This window comes from Numida meleagris, chromosome 1 (assembly GCF_002078875.1).
Source record: "Numida meleagris isolate 19003 breed g44 Domestic line chromosome 1, NumMel1.0, whole genome shotgun sequence".
Taxonomy (NCBI): Eukaryota; Metazoa; Chordata; class Aves; order Galliformes; family Numididae; genus Numida; species Numida meleagris.
This window is the reverse complement of record NC_034409.1, coordinates 145,387,911-145,403,364: the sequence shown is the minus strand read 5'-3', so window position 1 is coordinate 145,403,364 and position 15,454 is coordinate 145,387,911.

The window sequence follows — 15,454 nt, the reverse complement described above, 5'->3', positions numbered from 1 at the left end:
AAAAAAATCAAGGATATTATCTTTTGAGAGTTTCCTTTGCAACAAAATTAATTTTATATTTGTGCCTTCAACTTTTAATAATTGCAACTAGAGTGCTTTGAATCATCATTTTTTTTTTACTTTTTACACCACAGAAAATCTCTTGGTTGTTTTTTGTTGTTGTTGTTGTTGTTTGTTTGTTTATTTGTTTTTCCTAGAAATAATATATAGGAGGGATAGGAATAAACAAGACCTAGTTCTCCAAATTTGCAAAAAATGTGTTATTATCAAGCAAAAATTTTGCAGACTTCCCCAAGAAGGATGAATCTACTCTAAAATACTCATTACCTACATCTCTCAAGCAATGTATCTGCAGAGCAGCAACTGATACTCCCTTTTCTCCTGTTCTAAAGGGAAGTGACTGGCTTGGGTCTACAAATTGGGCTTGGGACTCAAATTGGGCCTACAAATTTGTTGCCTGTTTGCTAGATTCAGACTGCAGGTAGGCATGAATACTCTTGTATGTTCTGGGAATAAATGCAGGGAGAAATTGTACTCTGTTCCCTGATCCTCTTGGAAGGATTACCCTCTAGATCAGACACCTAACTATAGCCTAGAAATTCTCTAATTTTTGCAGATCATTTCAGGGGCCTGTTTCAATACGTGCTGAATAGCTCACTGATTTATTTTGACTGTATTAATTGTGTCTTTAGCAACAACAGTTAGTTCATATGAAAACCTCTATTGTAGACAACTACATTTAGGTAACTGAATCTGAAGATAAGTTCTACTTTTTGTTTTCAAAGGTTGGCTAAGTAGAACACTGTGATAAATGTTGGCCAGTAGCAGTGAGATCATACCTTAAACATGAGCTGTTTTTCTTACTTGGAGTCCTATGATCAGATTCTGCTTAGAGCCAGTGGAGGTGATTAAAGAAGGAAAAATCTCCTGCTTCATTGTGATTTACCCAGTTGGAGGCACAGAAGGTTTATGCTACAGTTCAATAGACAAAGTCTTCATTAAAGATATCCTTTGTGGCACCATATAGTCACTAGTATTTTTTATGTCAAATCCATTAGTCTCTGAAACATGCATCTTTTCTCCCATTTGGCTTCCTTTCACAAATATATATTGTATACAATCATCCCTAGGTAACTGCTTTTATTGCACAGTCTTAAAGTAAGGGCTCCCTGAGTAGCTGGTACATTTCTCATTTAGACATATGATTTGGACTTATGAATGCTGTGAGCATGGACAGACCATATGTAATTTTGTGCCAGGCTTCAGGGAAGGGCACAAAACCCTTGTTTTTATTTTATTTTCAATAATGTCCTAAGCATTATAGACATGAGTCAATCAATGCCATTATAATTGGCTGTCAGGCAAAGTCCCTAGTGACTAAAAAAAGGGAAACATCACTCCCATTTTTAAGAAAGGGAGAAAGGAAGACCCAGGAAACTACGGGGGGTGGGTGGGTGGAAGCCTCACCTCTGTGCCTCTTAATGGCATAGACAGGGGGATTAAGTACACCCTCAGCAAGTTTGCTGATGACACCAGCCTTTGTGATACAGTTGACACAACAGAAGGAAGAGATCCAGACGGACCTGGACAGGCTTGAAAAGTGGGCACATGTGAACATAATGAGGTTCAACAAGGCTGAGTGAGATACGTGAACGGACTGGGAGAAGAACTCCTAGAGAGCAGCCCTGCAGAGAAGGCCTCGTGAATCCTGATGGATGAGAAGCCTGACATAAACCAGCAATGTGCGCTTGCAGCCCAGAAGGCCAACATTATCCTGGGCTGCACCAAAAGAGGGGTGACCAGCAGGGAGAAGGAGATGATTGCTCCCCTTTACTCTGCCCCATCCGGAGTACTGTGTCCAGGTCTGGGGCCCTCAACACAAGAAAGATGTGGTGTTGTTGGAGTGGGTCCAGAGTAGGCCATGAAGATGACTGGAGAGCTGGAGCACCTCTCATACAAAGACAGGCAGAGGGAGAAGGGCTTGCTCAGCCTGGAGAAGATAAGGCTCTGGGGACATCTCATTGTGGTATTTCAAAACTTAAAAGGAACTTATAATCAGAAAGGAGGGCAACCTTTTACATGATGTGATAACGATAGGAGAAGGGGTAACTGCTTTTAACTAAAAGAGAGGAGATTTAGATTAAATGTTAGGGGGAAAATTTTCATTCAGAAGGTGGTGAGGCACTGGAACAGGTTATCCAGAGAAATTGTGGATTCTCCATCCCTGGAGGTATTCAAGGCTAGGTTCGATCAGGCCTTCAGCAACCAGAACTAGTGCCTGATTCAGTGGCTGGCAACCCTGCCCAGGGTTGGAACTAGATGATCTTTAAGGTCCATTCCAACCCAAATCATTCTATGATTCTACAATTCTATGCTAATTCTGGGCCAAAACATGTTGAGATCCAACCTGGAGGAGTAAAAATTTAACCTAAGTAAAAAAAGTGATAGAGATGAAACTGGAAGAGTTTCATCCTGAGGAACTGGAGCTGAAAAAAGGAATTTTTTGAGGAACAAGTCTGGTTGTGATATCTGAATGGGAACAAGTATGAATAGAGAAGGATGGGTGAGAAATAGGCAGAAATTTCCTTGTTCGGTACCTTTGTTGTGTCTGTTCCACCATTTTTCCACAAAATCCACAAAGTCTATAGGCTTGAATGGAAATGCTGATGTGTGTAAGACTCCAGTTCCAAGACAAAGGATGGTTCCTGTGACCAGCTTTTAGATGTGAGAAACACAATATATGGCACTTACACAGGTGACAGTGACACAGAAAACTTAATAACCTTAAGAGCGTTTTACTCATTGTGATAGTGACATTTGGAAAATATGTTAGTCTTTAGACAAAGCGGAGACAGCTGGCTGTTAAAAATTACAATTTCTGAAATACCAGGAAGTAAAATCTGTGCATGACAACTGTTTTTAAAGCAAGAAACTACACAAGAGCTAAATAATTGCAAAATAATCACTTCGTACATATTGTATGGATAACTTACATAGACAAATTCAGTCATTAGAAAAAAATGGAAGAATTATTAATTAGGGTGAAGGTTTCCCAATCAAATTGTTCAGTGAAAGCTAGTTATAGACAAAAATATTGATCATACATTGTGATTTGCAAAAGTACTTGAGATTTATTAAAACATATATTGTTTGTTAAATGTTGGCTTGTTAATAGGGCACATTAGGGAATTTACATTCAATGATTTTACATGCATGCTCATATATTTCAGTGAATACAGTAAGAAACATTAATAGGTTTCTAGTTTATGTTGTCATTCTTAGAGTTAGACACACAGGACACTGAGAAAACCTCATTCCTTAATTCCTGACTCTTCTCATTTTCCCTGATTGGTGCAGGGAGGGTAGGAAATGGGGGCTGTAATCTGATCATAACAGACATGCACTGCATTGAGGACATTGGAGCTGATTGGGACCATCTGTGTTCTGGACAGGGCAGACTGGACCTTATCTCACAGAAGAACCCCACAGCCCCCTGCAAACAACCCTTACTACATCAACCCAATACAGTAGCACTGGTCACTGCTGTGTCAGGTTCAGTTTTAGGCTCTACTATTATTATCAAGGGCAAATTGCTTTTGGAATTGGGACCAAGCATACTGACTGAAGAAGTATTCAGTTAATCACTGGATTCATAACCTGCTTAATCCAGGCACGGTTATGAGCCCACTCTCTGGATAGTCCTGTGGAGTTGAATGCAAGTATTCACAGGGCATTAAAGGCAAAATTTTGAATGTTTGGTGGGTTGGATGGCAAAATCTATTAGTTTTCTTTCACAGGGATAGTTGTTTACAGTAAGTGCATTGATGAATGAGTTCTTACTTTAATAAATTTTTAATTTAATCAATTTTTTAATTATTATTTTTAATTGGAGAGAACGGTTTGCTTCTAGAGAAGCTCCTTTTCTATGCAAATTATTTTTGATAAATTCAGGAGTAGTTCTTTTGGCATTTCATTGGCACTCACCAATGGCTCTCAGTAGTTTCACATTGTGAAAAATGGTCCCATAATTGATATCTGTTTTAACAACTTCCTTAGAAAAGGGAACAATTCAAAAGATGCTGGAAATGCTTGGTAATTTTTAATAACATATACTGAGGAGCAATGACCCTGAATTGAGCTGCCTGTGGTTTTATTTTAAAGCTCTTGTCACTAAGGAAGTTGGTGTGTTGGTTTCTCAGGATTCATTTGTTATTGGAATACATTGAGCAAGATCTATGATGTCACACTATATGCCATATCAAAGGAAAATATATACAATTAAAGATATTGTGATTAAACCTCTGAACTCAGTAACATTTTATGAAGCTATGAAGTACTGTTCTTGTGAAATATCAAATGGAATATCTCGTTCTTACCAATTCTCATTTTCTGTCCAATTCATAAACATTAATTTATTTTACTACACAGTAATTTCTACAAAATGTAAGTCATAACATATAAAAGAGAGTTTTAGAGAGATGCATTAAGAAAGAATAATTAGGGGGGATTTTTGATAGTCCTATTTGTTGCCTTTTTCCCTCCTTTCTTCTTTCTCTTGCTTTTTCTGATCAACTACCATTTCTCATCTTATGTCAAATGATATAATAGTAAGTCAGTATGTAGAATACTAATCGCTCTAGAAGTGGCTGCTTTACACATAAACTCTCATGCCCATATGACTTTTTATCAAATCATTGGATTTTAATTTCTCTTCATTCATTATTAATTCAATTGGTGTAAAAACAATAACTGAAGAAGAACAGCAGGTGTTTTTTTATTTCATTTCCTTAAGCTAGTTTCTCTGTGTATGTTTTTAATGGAAAAGTTATTTCACATCAAGGTGACTATTCATTCTTCTGTATACCAGAAGATGCCACTGTAGCATTCACTGACAAATAGTAAAGACTGATTCCAGGGGAGAAGAGTATGTATTATCAGGTGAAGCATCTGATTGATTGCTCTTGAGCAGGTATTATTGTGAGTATCCTAAAAGTAAAGGCTCTCAATTTGGTTGGAAAATGAGATTCTACAATATTTTTAGGTTTTAAAATGAGAAAAAGCCTTGAAAGAAAAAAAAAAAGCTTCTAGAGATCAGGAATTTGAGGAAACTCTTATTTTTTTTTGGCATTATTTCATTTGCTAAAACCCTAGTATTTGCCATATTGTGAGCAACATTATAGCAAATGTTAAAGAGTACATGCTTTGTCTACAAAGGGCTTTTCTAGAAAGGATTTCTATGTAATAAATTGTATAAATAACTTCTATTTTAAAAAAAGAAAAAAAGAAAGAGCAACTCTCCATAGGTTACTATTTCATTTTCTTCTTCATCCAGTTAATCACAGAGAGGTTTAGAATCATCTACCTACTGCAGTGTCATAGTTTCTTTTTTAAAAATCCTTATCTTTAAAATAAAAAGCAGGTAGTATGCAGTCCATCACTAGATTCAGAAACAAGGGTTTTCCCCAGGTAATAAAGAAAAAGGCTAGCTAAAAAAAATGCTTCCCCAGAAGATCCAGCTAAAAAAGATAGCTTCAGATTTGATTTTATTTTATTTTAGGAACAATTTGAACATGTTGTGTCTTGACAGCAATGCAACTTGCTGGTGACAGGGAAGAAGAGGGTTTGAGGTTGTGATGGAGCCCCACTAAATAGTAAAAAATCTCAAATTGATCATCTGTAAAGAAATACAGTAAGAGGAGAAAGGATCTTTACAATATGTCATGGTTTTGTGATTTTCCGTTATTGGTATTCCACATCATAACATCATGTAGTGTATGTACCTGGTTCTCAGAAGAGAAGGACTACTACATTCCCCAGGGTACTTTGCTCCTCTGTTACCATTTCTGGCCAGAGGGAAAAGATAAAAACTTGCAGATCACAAGACCTCGGGCCTTCTCTTTCTGCCCGTCTCTCATCCTGGTAGCACCTCGCTCTCCAGCCGTCTTATCATCAGTAGTAGAGTAAGGCCTACCTTGACTTTGGACATTCTTTCTCTCTCGCTGCATTGGATTTATCAGCTTAAATTGTAATTGTATTGTATTATAGTGTGTTGTTTTGCATTCCAATATCTTATTTAGTAAATTAGTTTGTTTCCCCTCAGATTGTTGCTGCTGTTTTTGCTTTCAGGCCCATTTCCTTACCCTTTTTTCCCCTTTCCCGGGGTGTGGGCCAGTGGGTCTCCCGTCCCATTCATCATGGAACTGGACCAAATGCCCGTAAACCGTTGACACAATAACATCCTTTGAACAAGCACTGTATTAATGAATTGTTTGTTCTAAGAGATAAAGTAAAGAGTATCTAAGAAAGAAAGCAAATCTATTCACAGTGTGTGCACATATGTTTTCCAATGTGACAGTCCAATTCACTATTAAATGCCATCATATAGGTAACCAGTACTCATTCTAACTATACAAGGTTTTCTACTATGAAATGTTTAAAACACAATGGGGAAAAACATATCATAAGCGATGAGCAGTGCAAATTCTCTGTCATGTTTTACCAGAGAAAAATATGTCTTTTTCACTTATTGCATATAGAATTCATATCTTGAGGTTGAGCAGATTTATCAGCTGAAGTTTAGAGCTGATTATGCTTCTGCCTAGAAGTAGGCATAAATTAACTCAAAGTGGATTTGGGGTAAATAATTAGGGTTTTTAACAGTAAGTCAAAAGCAATAAGTTTCCATGTCCTGCACATCTATTCAGACTGTTCAATATGCTAGGTAGCTTGGTTGCTGGAAATACCTTTAATCTCTTTAGCCTGCAAGTAACAGAATTTGTCATCAGAATTCATAAGTTACTATATGTGGAATGAGAGGTTGATCTCTGTACATTGTTGTCCTGGTTTCAGCTGGGACAGAACTGATTTCCTTCATAGAGTCTGGTAAGATTTCTTTCATAGCATTTCGTGTTTTAGCTTTAGGAGAAAAAGAATCTTGATAACACTCCGATGTTTTAGTTGCTGCTGAGCAATGCTGCACAGAACCATAAAAATAAGTAAAATATAAATATAAAATAAGATATACTAAATATTTTTTCAGTCAAATGACTTGAATGCACTTAAAAATTGGTCTAATAATAGGAAATAGACTAATATGATGGCAGTTCTATGGACTGAGCCTTAGCCCTCTTGCTAGCCTCACCATAAAAATGTTATATAGCAGTTATTCATGGAGACATTTTGTTCTGTTTACTATCATAGTAACTCTGTTTTTTGTTAACTCTTCATAGCATCTCATCTTAGTATTTTTTTTTCTGTGAATATTAAGCACACACTGAAGCTAAGGCTATAAAATACAGTTACATTGTTAAATAACATTGATATAATTAAAGGGCAAAATTATGTCTTAAATGTACCACCAGCATTTTTTTTTTTTGATGCACAAGATCACTTTACATTTTGGGGAAGATGATGAAACAAATAGCCCATCTGTTTCAAACTTAGAGTCCTCTTATCTGTAACAACTGTTTGGAAAATTGTATTTATTAAAAAAAAAAATCTATCTTAATTTCTCTGTAAATAAGAGTGAATTTAGAAATAAAATAAAGGCTGAAATAAATTTTGATGCTAGTGAACACCTAACACTATTTCTACCATAATCTATGGGTTCCATGTTAACTGCTGTTAAGTGACCGAAGGGATGTGATTACCCCACTCTACACTGCACTGGTGTAGCTTCACCTTAAGCATTGTGTACAGTATTGGACAACATTATATAAGAAAGACATAAAAATAGTGTCCAAAGCAGGGGGAACAAAGATGGAGGAGGGTCCAGAGGGCAAGACATATGAGGAACAGCTGAAGCCACTTGGTTTGTTCAGCCTGAAGAAGAGGAGACAGTGATAGGATCTGTGGGAATGGTATGAAGCTGAGTCAGGGGAGGTCTAAGTCAGATATTAGGAAAAGATTCTTCTCCAAGAAGGTGGTTAGGAACTGTAACAGGCTCCCAGGGCACTGATCATGATGCTAAGCCTTGCAGAGTTCAAGAAACATTTGGACAATGCTCTAAGAAATGTGGTCTGAATTTTGAATGGTCCTGTGTGCATCCAGATGATGATACTTATGAGTCTCTTCCAACTTGGGATTTTCTATGATTCCATGATCTGTAGACTTAGTAGACTTAAGGACCCTGATATAACCTGTATTTTGCAAATATCAAATAAAATCTTAATTCTGATTTTTCAGAGGTGGCTATGAACCCATGTAATTAAAATATTAATGAGGTGCTACATTTATACTAGAGCATTTTGAAGGCTGGAAAGGGAAATCTCAGCTTATTATATTGTGTTTAATGTCTAGAGTATTCAGCTTTTAAAATTACTTTCTTTCTTTTTATCCTTTAAAAGGGTAAATTAAATGGTCATTCAATCACTGATACAATAATTGTCTCAGATTCTATTATAGGGAATTTTCTATTTTCTGTGTAACATCTATCAGGATTCTTTTCAAAATTTTGTCGTTGAACAAAGTTTTAGCTTGAAGTTGAAATGGACTGGTGAACTTTTTGAAATATTTACCAAACTCTTGAAGCACCAGTAACTTAAGAAAGAAAGAAAGAAACCAAAATAATGTCAATATATTTAAAAATCTACTTTTCATACAAAATATATATTTCTGAATAAAATAAGAATACTGTCCTTTAAGGATGGGCCTTTCTGGCTGTCAAATATTTGTCACTGGAATACTGTTCTTATTTATGACTTTTCCAGATTAATTGCTGTATTTTTTTTTAATATAAATAGTGAGTAGGTCTTGTAGAACTTGAAATAACAGAAAGTAGTTATACAGACTTTATAGTCGTGTAGAAGCTAGTCCAGAAACATTGTTTAAAGAAATCAATGCAGTGCAGTGGTGTAAAGCTCACAAATCAGAAAATAGTCTATAACAAACAACAGAAGGAAAGGACTCAAATATGTGGTAGTTAAATATGACCAATCATAAAGAAATTATAACTAAAAGTGTGATTTCTCATATCACTCAGAGGTATAGAATCTATCCAATCAATGTATAAATTCATTCCTGAATCAATTTTATTAATTTTAAAACATCACTAGAAAACCTGGAACTGTATTTATTTTACTTTCTGGCTTCAAGAATAAATTTCATTTTCAAAAAATAACTCAGGCACTTTAACCAAACTTCATTCTTAAAAGCCCAAGCTTTTGGGTTTCTTGACGAAAACTGTTACAGGCTGTATCCTCAGAGATAATTAAGTACCTAGAATGTATTCACTTTTTAGGAATAGAGTCCAACTTATTTCTAAACTGTGTTTTTCTATAAATTAACATGTATTGTATAGCAAAATAATAGAAAACACTGGGAATAATTTATTTTCATTTCAGATGATCCAGAGGAAACTAATAAATACTTAAGAGTCTGAGTGTGCTAATTGACTGATAAACAAAAATAATGGATATGTAATGTAAAATCACACATGCACTTTCAATCTTTCTTTTATTAAAAAAGCGACCATTTGTATTTATTATGTTAAATTATGGTTATGGGTGTACATGCAAAAGTTCTCATTATTAACACTTCAAAAGTCCTTTCAGAATTCAGTATTTATATAAACTTTAATAGCAACACTGGATAGCTGAGTCTCTAGTACATTCATGAGAAAAATTCTAAGAACATAATTAAACAGATATAAAGCTATGAATATCTTGAATCTGTTTTGTGTAATATAATAATTAATGCATGTCATTTTCCTCCTACTTTTAGTGTAATTTTTCATAACTGGTTGTACAGTCTAAAGTTGTATTCATTCTGTCTCTTCTGGTAAGTACAGCTTATTCAGGAAACTAATAAATCTGTTCTATTTCCTATCCTGGTCAATGCCAGTTCATGCTAAGCACTCAAAGTGTCCACATAACTTATTGAAAAAGAAATTTCAAGTTAAACAAGGAGCATAGTCTTTCTTTGTTTGCAGGGATAAACTAGTCATTAGTATTACAAATGTATAAATTTATTTTCAACCTCTGAGGGGCTTCTACACACTTGACCTGTCAATTACCTGCAGACTATTTACTTTCTAAAACAGTTCCTCAAAGAAAACAGCTGTCACATGCTTAAGAGTTAGCATGCCCAGTGGAGACAGTAAAAAGAAACATGATTTCCATGAGTAATGTGAATTAACTGATCTATGAAGGTAATAATCTTTCAAAATGTTTTTTTTTTTATTTTTTTTTCCACAGTACTTAGTTTACTTTCATGTATTTTTTAACTTACTTTTTGCTTAATGCAAAACTTTCTGTAGTGAAATTCCTTTTCTTTAGTTACAGTGATATGATGAACTTCTAGCATCTAGAAAAACATCGTATTCACAAGCAGTTTAACAAAGTAGCACTGTAATTTGTATGGCTTTTTTTTTCCTGTAAATATTTAGGCATTTCTTTCCTACTGAAATATCTAACAGAAAATTCTTGGAGAGTAATTTCACTTTATGAGAGCAGGAGACAAAGAATATTAGTAGTTATCATTTACACTCCAGTCAAATTTCTTTACCTGTTTCTCTGTAACCAGCAATTGAACTCTCTGTTCATATAATAGTGTTTTGTGGTTAGAAACTTCAGAGGCAACTTTTCACTTTTGTAAATGTCCTATAGTAGATTATTACTAGAAGAATTACTTCTATGAGGAAAGTTAAGAGCATATATGGAACGCAAGACTTCTGGCTTGTCATGAGCTTAGTGTAGTGCCATATTTTTGTTAGCCTTTGCTCTGTTTGATTGCCTCTGGTTTTGGCTGGAGTAAGCTATCCTTTGCAACAAGATTGTTAACAACTTTGATCTCTGGGTGCTTTTTTTAATAGACTCGTGCAGCATTGGTCTCTCTGTATTCATTCTTCCCATTTTGTAGACAAGTGCACTTACTGTCAAGAGCTCCCATTACTGTTTTGTCATACTGCCATCTTTCCTGCTACTTGTAGTGATTTTCTTAATTCTTCAGTAGAGAATGGAATACTTGAAGCTATTGTAGCTTGACACTTCTGGATAGTGATCTGAGGCAGGATACACATTCACTGGTTGTTATAGTAGATTTTTTTAGCTCTTTTTAGGAGTAGTACTTAAGCGCTGAACAACTAATTGATCTCTTTTTCTATTAAGATAGTACCATCTACATATTAATAATGATAACATAACATTAAGTAGCAGCAAGATTTCTTACAGCCCCTAATGCATTTGTTATAAACAGAAAAGATAGCCTAGAGTGATATATAATAATTAATCCTAGATTTTAAAATCATCTGGAGACCTCCAGCTGCTGTGGGAAAGAGTGCTATAGTAGCTGTTTTGCTGTAGTAGCTCTGCTGAGATGATAAAATTGGCAAGTTGCCTATTTTTGTTTAGAGCAAATGTAACTCTTTTTGGTTCCATGAACCTTGTAATCAGTATGATTTCTTAGTATCACTACAAAGGTAATTGTTTTGCAAAGCAACATTTCTCCTATTGTTAATACATTGTGTCGTTGGATATTTTTAATGCCATTTTCCTTTGCTTCTTTTGGTGGAGGTGGCTGTGAACTTACATACTATCAGGCACTGCTCTGCAGAGACTGGCCTTTAGCAATGAACAACAGGAATGTTGAAAATTAATTTACATTTTTCTTTCTCAGTCTTGTACATCTCGTGCTATTGGTAGCAAAGGAAATGATATCCAATTTAAAAATGACATTTATCCTCCCAGAGTATTTTAAGATTTGCATTTTACAACTTTTTTTTTTGTCTATTGCTACTGGAAGGGAATTTATTATGTTCTCTCTTTTTGGTGATTTCTGAACAGTTAATTTAATGTGATAGTTTGAATGGAAACTTATAAGAGTAGCTTTTAATTAAGAATTACTCTAAGCAGTGTCCCTTCTTCAGCATTTGTGAGGTGCTTATATTATTTTCTGTTCTTATACAATGACTAAGAGGAGCCAAATTATAATTAGGAAGCCACTTCTTTGGAAGATGTGCAGTTTAAAAATAGTTGAGAATAAATCATTAAAATATACATTTTCACAATCTGCACAAACTTTCTTACACCAACCATACACGTTCCTCACATCAAAGTCAAAATAATGTCATCACAGCATCAACAAAATAAAATTTACTGTCATCTTCTTACCACATCACAACCAGTGTGTCGTGGGATCGTGTCTCAACGAAAATGAATGTTTGCCATCCAGGATACAGGACTCCAAATTGTAGTTGAAAAAAACCTGGAGCTTATTTAAAATCATTCAGCAGACACAGGTCTGTGGTAGGAAGTGCTTAAATAAAAGCCACAGATTCACAAGGCTTTCTATTAACAGAGAGAATTGCTTCTTGCTTTGATTGGCCACAATAGAGAAGTTACTATACATTTTGTAAAAAACAAAGGTATTTATTTATGTTCATTGTGTTACATATGGTAGAGTTATTTTCTGATGAAACTGTAGCAGCACTGTGAGGATTAATAATGTAAAAAAACAGTATTAACTTTTAAGGTCCATTATTCCTTCTGTAAAGTTTCTCATATTTATCTCTGCCTGTACTTAATGTTCATCTTATTTCATGGATAACTGGAAAAAAAAAAGATACAATAAGAACTTAAAGGTGTTATAGACAAAATACCCTTTGTACATACACACTTTTATTAGTAGGCTAAAAATTGCTGCAGAATTACCTGCAGACAAAGTAGTGGACATGTGTAGAAGATTGAAACACTTCTAAAAAATTTTAAATACCATCAGTCTATCATGATAAACCTATTATTCATTAAAAAAAAAAAAAGGCATGCAAAGTCTTGACATATTTCTTAGTTTTAAAATAATAAAATGACTTTTACACAACCATACTTTCCTGTCAGAACATGATACTTGAACACATTTTTCTTCCTATTTGAAATACAGCTTTTATGGCTGAACTTTGGTATGCCAAGCTTCATTCTGGAGTGCTTTTAACAGAGAGTTATGAACCTCTGTAGCCAAGAATTACTGCAAAACTGCAGATGCAGTATTAACTGCAGCAGTGTGAACAATTTCATTATAATGTTATTCGTGATGATAATCTTTTAAAGGAATTCATAAGACATTTGTAAAGTTATCAAATGAAGGATTGGTAAAAGGTTATGAAATTGATACTCTTGAGAACAGAAATAATAACTTTGCTTAAGTGATGATCTTCCTTACATTATTTTCTGCTAATTACTTTTCCTAATCTCTAATCTTCTTGTATATTTTCATCATAAACAATTTTTTGTCCTATATAATGTGATTTATGTCTGCTTGCTTGGTCAAAACACTACGTGTGTAGTTCTTGACTCTATGGGGTGCTTTTCATAACAAGTAACTTGCATAACAGAAGGCATGTTGTCACGGTAGAAAAGATGACTTTAACATGAGGCATGCATTTGTATCATCCTGGATCATAAATTATCAAAAATTGTCTGGCCTGTTAATTTGGATGAGACTGAAACTGAAAGCAAGTGGTGATTTTATATTCCCTTTGCAAAAGGCAATCTTATGCTGTCACCACCCGATGCTATGTACTTCAGAATTATATGTATTACTTTACTAAGTTGCAGATTTAATAACACGTTTGGATTCCAGAACGTGCTGCATGCTAATTATACATTGCCAGATGTATCCAACCCTACTCTCACTAGTTTTCTTACTTCTCTCTCCCACGTATTTTGTTTGCTTTCTTTATCATCCTACATAGTGATAGGACAAGGGAGAATGTTTTTAAACTGAGACAGGGGAGATTTAGGTTTGATATTAGGAGGAAATCTTTCACTCAGAGGGTGGCGATGTGCTGGAACAGGTTGTCCAAGGAGGTTGTGGATGCCCCATCCCTGGAGGCATTCAAGGCCAGGCTGGATGTGGCTCTGGGCAGCCTGGTCTAGTAGTTGGTGACCCTGAACACAGCAGGGGAATTAAAACTCGATCATCTTTGAGGTCCTTTTCAACCCAGGCCATTCTATGATTCTATGATTCCTGTTTCTGGAAGGCACAATATTATATTAATCAATCTGTACTGATTCAAACTAGGTGCTCTAAAGGCACATAAAGCTAAAATTAGAAAGAAAACATAAATGAGGACATTGCCAGAATTGTTCTGGAGGGAACCATATTGTTGGTAAGGTTGGAGTGCAGAAAGGAAAGTAAGATGAGGGGAAATTACCCATAAAGATAAAAATCTGTTTGATGCCAGTTTGGAGATTTTGGATGTCCTATTGGAATTAAGAATATAATGGTTTTCCTTTCAATTTTTCCATATCCATATTTCTAAAAGCACTTGTTCTATGAAATTTATTCCTGGTGGATAATCTGAGCTTGTTGTTATCTCTATGATCAATAGCAGAACTGATATGAGGTAATGCTTCAGCATTTTCTCAGTAATACTTCAGCACTCCTTTTCCCTGCTTGTTTTGAAGTAAAATCCAAGAGACACTGATGATTAGAGTGACACAAAGACAGAAGTACATGGAAAAAAGCATGTATAAGATAGAAGTAACTCACACCTGTTTAGTGACTCTCATCACAGTTTTTAAAATTGACTCTTCTCCCTAGTTGCTGCATAATTTCTTCAAAAATAATTTTTGTCTTTTACTCATCTTTCATCTTACCACAATGGTAGCTCTTTCCTGTTTGTTCCTAAGTACTCAAATAAGTTTCTTTTTCCCATATTCTTCTGGGCCCTTGTTTTTGCTTTCCCTTCCTTTTTCTGCTTTCCTCAGGTAACCCCATGAAGCTACTTGGCTGCTTCCAAATCATCTGATGCTACAAAGACAGAGAGCTTTGTCAAAGCTTAACACTTGGCATGCAATACAACAAATGAAAAATAGATTTGAAACACTTAAAGGTGTACAAGTCTCTCAATATGTGGAGAAAGCAGAAGATAGTGGAGGCATCCCTATAACCACTGGGGAGTTACACATTTTGCTATCCAGCAGCAGTTTCAGTCCAAGTCCTAGCACTTACAGCTGCTTGATTTCAGAGTCAGTGCTCCGCGTGTGCGTGGTTACAACCTGGGACCTTCAAGGTTGGTAAAGAGAGAATAAGTCAGCCTGGCATCCAGGGACCTTCAAGATCTAATGAGGAGGGTAAAAGGTGCTGATATGTGACCAGCTCACTTACAAAGAATGGCCTTAGAGAATGACTTATAAAACAGCACTGGTTACGCTAACCATACTACCAGAGGTCAGAAGCAAGGGGGTAATGGGTCTCACACGTCTTCCCTAATCTTAAACTATATGATCTTTTCAAAACTTTTCCTTTAAATAAAGTACTAATTGCTGTGAATTTCCCATACTTGTAGGATGCAAAGGAAAGGAAACAAATGGTGGGAATTTTCCAACTGCTCTCATACAAAGAGCAGAAATAATTTACATGGAATATCAGGTACTGATATACTGACAAGATTCAAAGTGATTCTGTGTTTCGCTTGTCTTGCAGGTTTCTGTTTAGAAGGCTGATGTGCTCCAAGTTT